We start from the raw sequence: 8118 nt of genomic DNA, 5'->3' as shown, positions 1-8118 counted from the left end.
GGCGGGGGCCGTTAGGGGTGCGTGTCAAAACCTGACTCTGCTTGGACTTGGTCCAAGTTTAAAAGACTTCATTAAACATAAGCAATGTAAAAAAATGTGACTGTTCCTCACAGCCTCATAGAACTTACTTTCAAATGCCCCTTATGCAAAAATCTATTTTTATTGGGCCTTAGAAGGAAAGGAAATACAGATGATCCTTCTTCCCCTTCCCAAATACAAAAGCTGGCAGTTCTCGGTAATACACCAAAATTTTCTCTTTTCATAACCAAGGACTAACCTGGAACAATGTCCTAGCTCTAGGTTAAGTAACTGCTTGGCAAATGCAGGACAGCACAGAGAGGGTCCTCAGAGCTGGACCTAAATTTTAGAGGAGTAGATGGTTTTAGTTCTTGTCCTTCCCCATTTAAAAAAAAAAACACAACCAAAAAAACCCTAACTGGTTTCCAGGTAATTTCCCCAACTCTGTGAAATACACCTTAGTGTACTTCCTCCAGCTGATCAACCTAAAATTTAATCCTTACAAAGGTCATTAGATGTTGAAAAATGCTACTGCGTGGTCTTCCAAACCATTTGCTGCAGCATCAGTGATTTTAGTAAACGCTCTTCATACTCCTTCACTAACAGAGAAAAGCACTGTGGGCAAAACACAAGTACACCACCTTTAAAGTGACCCCCAAAAAATAAAAATGCAAAGAACAAGCAGTGCTTACCCATTAAAAAGGGTGGTTTGTTTTTTTTTTTAATAGTTGAACATTCAGTAAAGATAGTGACAAGTAGCTCTTAAAATAGTAGCTGGACTATATTAAAAAGGTTTTATTGCAGTTATACAGAAGTTACAGGAATTTTAGAAATACATAAAGCTTCAAATGGTCAAGGTCAGTTTTCTGCCAAGCAATTAAGGCAACGGGATGCAATCTCTTTAACATAAACAGCAAATGGATATTTTACTAGCCATGGATGAAAAAGTAGAAAAACTAAGATCACAGATCTGAATCGGCAGAACAGAATGCAGCTTTTTTGTCCATATTTGGCAGAAATTCGGTGGTTAATTACAATGTACACCAATAAAATGCATCTGTTAGAAAAATACAGAAAGACAAAGGTGAAAATTTATCTGATCCAAAGACATTTTAATCTGAGTCTCAACAAAAGTTTAAGTTCTGCAGTCTGAAAATAAGCAGCTAAGCTATTCAGCACAGCTGAAACATTACCGGTTTTGCCTATTTTTTTTTTTTTTTTTTTTTACAGAAGAGTAATCCAGCCTCACTTCCTTCTCAGTCTAGTTGAGAAGTAGCACTAGATAAAGAAATTCTCTCCTTGCCTCCATATGCAGTTGAAAGATTGGTTTCAGTGGCATATGGCCAATTCTAGGTTGCCCAGAGATTAAATTTCACATTAATTTTGATAGAATTGAAACTACTTTCATAGTTTTAAGTGAGTTTACTGATTAAATGTAAACTTTTCTCTGAAGTATCATTAAATGGATGTTTCTACTTAAAAATAAAATTTTGTTGCAACAAAGTCAGTTTTTCCAATTAAAATTAGAACCAAATAGCCTCTTTTTAAAGCATAAAATTAACAGCAAAATATAACCAAGTACGTTACTACTAATCTGCACACCCCAAGTAACTTACATATACAAGTTTTAGCACTATAATGCTTTCCATGGAAATCATTCCTCCTCAGTCCTAGTATCAGTGTAATAAAAACTACCCCCATTTAATTCTGCACTTAAAGAAAATCCATTCCTCAAACTGTTTTGCCCTAAACTGAGTAATCAAAGCATTTGGTGACTCGACTCTAACAGGTAGAAAAACCTCCATGTAACAAGCAAACAAAAAACCCTACCAGAGTAAAGACTCATTAAAAGGAGTGTTTGTTTTTTTTAAAAAAAGTCCAAATTAACTCATTTTTCTTGAAAGACAACCAAGTTACAGAGTTAAGGCCAAGCAACACTGGAAGTTTAATTAACACAGTAAACTCTCAAAAGCAATATAATACTCCTTTCTCAAACTTGATCTTGCCTTTGAATCCTATCAACACCTAGCAACTGTTGACCAGTTATCTATACAGTTGTTGAGTTAGCACCTATTCTCTTCAAGTATGGACTGTGTTTTTATATGCTTTATTTAAGCTTGCAGGCAACTTTTGGATTGTTATTTCCACAGGCACTTCACAAAAAACACTCTCCTTGTCAAAAGAATATTGAAAATATTTGAAAGTTCTGACTTAAACTAGTGCACTGCCAAACATGTTTTTGTAACTCATAGCAGATGCTAATGCTGAATATCTGCTCTCAGTCAAGTGCTTGTCACATGCTCGCAAAGGTTTAATTTTTGCAGGGCATTTAAAAATGCAGCCATTTATCTCTTAATATTTCTGTAATTATTGCACTTTTTTGGTAAATTAAAAAAGACAACTAGTTTTCTCCGAAGCATCATTAAAAGATAGGAAAGTTATATTTCAATGTGGCTTAGGACTGTTACGGATGACTGTGTCTTGCTACTTCTCTCAGCACTTGCTTTAATAGTAGGACACTTGGAAGAGCCAAAGATAGAACAATAGACTATTGTTACTAGACTATCCATCCTCACTCAACAAAAAACCCAGCCAGCCCTGCTTTTATCCTAGGTGGTGGGTTTGTTTCTGCTTTAAATGAAGTTACTCTAAGGACCTGGAACATCCTTTGCACAGACACAGAAGTTCCGTAAAATAGATCTCTGAGAAGTCTGTTTATTTCTTGAAGTACTAGGTGCAAGCGATTCAAGAGAACTTACTCCAGTATATGAAAGATAGCTGTTTAGTGACCAAAAACCTCAGGGTGCCACTACTTTAGAGCAGAGGAAGCGTGCCACAGTGTTCCAGGCCGTACCCTTGTACATGCACCCTGCTCGCTCACCAGTCTGTACCTGGACATGGCACCCACTCTGCATGTTCATATGTCCATATCAATTAAGAGCATCATACTTATTTCAGACTTGACTATAATAGGATTTCCAAACGTGTTACAGGCAGACACTTTACAACTGCGAGTTGAGAAGGGGCCTTTAACAAGAACTAAAGGCTTTGTATTCTCCATGGAGAGAAAATGTAGGTACTGCTGCCCAAAGATGCCTCTTGAAAAGATTTGGAGGTGCGCTGTCCTTCATTATATGCAACAAAATCATAACCAAAGGGGGGAAAAAAAAGCAACAATATCTTGTTGCACAAGACAGTTTTTCATCTTAAGAGAAGGTTGCTTGTGAAGCTTTAAAACAAAGTTAGAAAATTACTTTGCTGTTCCACAATCTAAACAATCCTAGTTTAAGGCTCTTTCATGTGTTTTTATAATATTCTACTATGAGTTGCCTTGATAATTATGTCAAGTTTCACTGCTGTTATTTAGATATGGTTACATGGTCATGTTCCTCCACAAGTTTTTCAGAAGTTTCAGCAAAAGATGGATCTACGCTGTATAATCGGTGTTCTCCTAATGCACTTCTGTCCATTTCATATCCTCTCTCTCTGTCTCCAAGGCTTCAACAATGATGATGAAGCCAGAGAATTTTTTTTTTGTAACTATTAGCCTATGCCTTAATCCTATCCAATAAAATTCTCATATTTTAGACCAAGTTTCAGAAGAGCTATCCTAATCATGTATGAAAATTTAATCTTGGACATGTAGTCTGGACCCATATACACATCTAATGTTTTCCTGCATTAAAAATACTTACTATAATATTTTGCAGTTTTTATATAAAACAAATAGGAAAGGGTCATATTTATATAAAAAGTATTTGGAACAGGCTTAAAATGTAGAGAAATTTTGCTTTATTGAAAAGGTGTCACACCAGCTTTCCTTAATGTTCATGGGTAAGAAGAGAATACCAGCTCTTGATAATTGTTAACACATCATTAGCACCATAAATGGACATCGGTTTTTGATTTGTAAAGATGTGTGGGGTCAAGTAAGTAGTCCAAAGTATTGCATTTGTTAGTACACAGGCTAACCATAAACTTGTATGTGCTGAGTAAACCACACAGGACAGTTTCTTTAACATGTTTTTACCAAATTCATGGTCAACAGTGCAAGAGATCATGACAGATAGCACCTTTGGATATAAAAGCTACAAGATGCTCACATTATTGCTTTTTATGAAGTACAAGCTAGTGCAATAGGGTTTTTTTGGTGGCGATGGTGTGTGGGTTTTGGGTGTTTGTTTTTGGGGTTTTTTTGTTTGTTTTTTTTAACACACACAGTGAAGATAGATTGCAATGTCTTACAAGTCACAACTCTAGTATCTCATGGTATACAACAAACCACAACACTCAGTTGTCATCCACTTAACCAAAATAGCTGACGTGCTAGAAAGTGTAATCCTGAAAGTTTTGCAACATAAAAGCCAACTCTTGCTAATTATGAACAATTTATGTAAAAGTGAGGCCCACTTTGCAGACATTAGTAGAAACTACAGCACGAAAGGTCTCTAAGTAGTATCATTTGTTATTCTAGCATTATGCTGTACAGTGTTTGCAGAGCTATAGCTATATATTTTTATACCTAAAGCTATAAAAAAAAAGGCCATATATTAGCTCCTTATTAAGCAAGCATTACAGCATTCCTATATTACCATCTAGGGTTCCTCAGCAGCCAACAGCTTTTCTTGCCTAGTCTTTCCCAGGTTGGCTACATAGCTCCAATTAATGTACAGAGCTACAGATGCAACCTAGGAGAAATCACACAAGAAAAGCTGTCAGCTGATGAGGATGAAACCATGTTGCAGTTAAAAGTGATGTCCTGTACTGTTTTTAAAGAAGTCTTTAGAGTTCTCCTCAAAGTCACGTGGAAAGCACGAGAACCACAGCCATCAAACCATTATTTCCTCTTACTTTCAGGTTCCTTGGTGTGACCCTGACCTCACAAAACACCCAGGATTTATTTTTTTCACATCTCACAGATGCTCTCCTGAATCAGGAAAATAAACACAAATGAATGTACTAAGCATTTAAAGAGCAAGAATTGATTCCTGAGATAAAAAGTATGCCCTAGGATGTTAGGTTTTGTACTTGAAAATAATGTCAAGTTTCAAATTTTGCAAAGATATGTCTGATGAGAATACCTTTTGACTTTAGTGTTAGTTTTGGAGCCTTCTCAAAGATAAATCCTACTCTTCTATTAACTGCCTTTTCTAAATGGCTCGATGCAGAAGCAGATAAAGTAAGACAGGAGCCCAAAGCAGCCTAGGCTAAAGTGTAAGCAGCATTTTAAGTGGCAACAAACTATGAAAAAAGTGGCATGCAAAACCAGTTTTACAGAAGTAATAAAGCACCAGTAAAAAGTTACTCAAAATGGAAGAAGGGTTGGAGTTTTACAATATTGTTTAAGGTCCATGTACAAACACTTCGCTGGTAGAGGTAAAAGTAAGCAGGGAGATAAATTTCCTCTTTATATTCTCGGCACTCCTGCCATCTCTTATTAAAAGATTACCTACCGAAACAAGAGATGAGTTCAGAACTAGAACTAGTAATAATAATTTAAAAAGAAAGCAGACCCACTCATTTTAAATGCAGCTCAGACACTTGAAGTAATACTAGATTATATACTCCGTTGAATTAGAACACTGCTCTCTGATGACTGGTTTTACAGTGGTCTGCCTTTTCATCTCCTTTCATAGTTTTCTGGTTTGTAAGTGATCTTCACTACACTTTTTCACTATTGCCACCTTTGGTACTGTGCCCTCAGTCTGAAAGGAGCTCAAAAGGACAAGCAAAGATGGCTCACAGCCTACGATGTAAGTACAGCCTCGTTTATCTTCCCAGAGAAGTCTCTCTGTACTACATCCAATATTGCATATGCTGCAGAGACCCCTCTCTGCACACACGTGCCAGCTGCTCAAGATGCCTTTACTTCAGACTAGCTTCTGACCACTTTTTAGTAAAAAAAAGGCAAAAGTCACCTTCAAACACATTTCAAAGTTATTTTGTGAAAATTAATCTCAGCTGGCACAAAGGAGATTCTTCTGTAGTAAGTCTTTGCAGTTTCACAAGTGCTAACCTCCTAAAGACCTTATTATGCAGAGCGCAAATACAAAAGCTGAAATTAGTATTATATAGGCATAGCTTGAAAGCAGAGTATTTCTGCTAGAAGAAACCCACATGCAGAGTCTTTAAAAACACCTTAGGTGCTGTATACAATGGATCTACGTTTTTTCCATTGACATTTACCAAAACTAAAACCAGTTATGACTAACCATACAGCACATAAAGGACAAGAACGTTCACTCATCTAGGGGAAGGACTGGGCCAGCCAATACAGAATAATTTGAAGAAGAGTGAACACTAAATATAACAGTATAATACAGCATCTTTTTTCCACTATAGTATGGATAAGACCGCTTGTAGCATGCGGCCAATATCATTTGAATTGAAAAAGTCACAAACTACTACTTCCAACAAGAGCTGGCTTGCCCTCTCCTCCTACCTGGGTTGCATCTTTAAGGTAAAGGTTAGCCCACAGCGAACAGCCGCAGAAAACAAAACTTCTCATAGTATTAGCTAAACTCCAAGTCCTTAGGGATTAAAATATTTTCACTGAAAACAAGTCAAGTCTTCCTGAGTTTTTATGCACTAATTTTCACCAGGAGAGAAGGTCTCTTCAACACCAGCATTTCAGATACACACTAGAGACTGCACAATATCGTTACTTCATGTCAAAACATCATTCAGGTATTCTAAGTGTTTTGTTAGGAAAGATTATCAACCGAAATAAGAGATGAGTTCAGAACTAGAACTTTCTCCTACAATATTTAAGTTACCTGTACCTAGCCTGAAATTCTTACTTGCTACTTTCTAGGTTAGCAACATTTAATCAAATGGTTAAATCCATGGAAGCTTGAGCCAACTAGAAGAAGCTTCCAAATGTTTTAAGCATTGCAGCACTTTCTTCTTGTAGAAACTATTAGTGGCAGCTTGGAGGAACAGCTTATGAAAATTCGCTAATCATATTTTAATATTTTAAAATCTCCAAGCGTCTGAGTTGGGTTTTATTTTTATATTGCAAGTTATGGATGAGAACCAGCAGAGTCCACAGCACAAGACACACATCTGTACTGTAGAAAGAAGTACTTAATACTGCCTGTTTCCTTAGAGGCTTTTTTGCAGCACTATTACACATAAACAATTTAATTCTACATTACTTGGAAGTTAGGTGTAGTTGTAGCTCAATTTTACATAAAAGCAATATATGATCACCATCTACTTCAAAGTTTTCATCTTCCTTTTTCTTGTAAATACTAGAACAAAAGCCTTTGTCTTCACTCTCAGTTTCTCAGCACAGGTGTTTTTTTTTTTGATACTGGGAAGCATCATAAAGTAGCACGTGAAAGCTAACAGTCACTTCAGTGGCACGCTGTATTTTTCTCATGTGCACTTAAGCAGCATCACTCATTTGAATGGTGTCCAACAGAAGTATTTATTTTTAAGACCCCTTTTTTCAGTAACTGAATTTAAGACGTTGATTTTACAATGCCTAGTATAGAACACTTAAATTCAGAAGTGTTCAATCTTACAGTATCACTCTAATTTTGTGTGCCTATAGAAGACTTCTAGGTAAGTCCAACACACGTACATTGTAAACATGTCAAGATGACAATGGAGCTTCACAGCTGTTAAGTCTGTCAGTAAGGAAAAATGGTTCCAGTACATCTGATCGATTGGACATGTTTTCAAAATTACCCCATGAATCTTTAAGATAGCTTTTTTTTAACTTACAACTATGGGAAAGTTCATTTAAAATAAATGGAAAGACTTCACCTTGCACTGAAGTTAATTAATCTGGTTTCTAGACTGTAAATCATACTTCATATCTACTGAAATGAGAAAAAGAATTTGGGTTAGTACCAAACAACTTAGGATAAATTGTCTAGCCAGATATTACTGATGGGAGAAAGTGAGAGTTTGAACAGATTCTGATTTAAGATCCAGAATTTGCAATAATCTAATTAAGAGAATTCTCTCTCTTCTCTTAAAATACTTCCCAGTTCTGTTTCTGTTACTGAGCTTCATTTCTCTATTACATGAAGGTAGTGTATCTTAACATCTAAATAGTCTTGATTTTTTTTCCTTCCTTTTCTCCCACCC

The sequence above is a fragment of the Pygoscelis adeliae genome, unplaced genomic scaffold (assembly GCF_000699105.1).
Source record: "Pygoscelis adeliae isolate BGI_AS28 unplaced genomic scaffold, ASM69910v1 Scaffold87, whole genome shotgun sequence".
Taxonomy (NCBI): Eukaryota; Metazoa; Chordata; class Aves; order Sphenisciformes; family Spheniscidae; genus Pygoscelis; species Pygoscelis adeliae.
The sequence above is the reverse complement of the archived record's forward strand: the minus strand, read 5'-3'. Positions refer to the sequence as shown.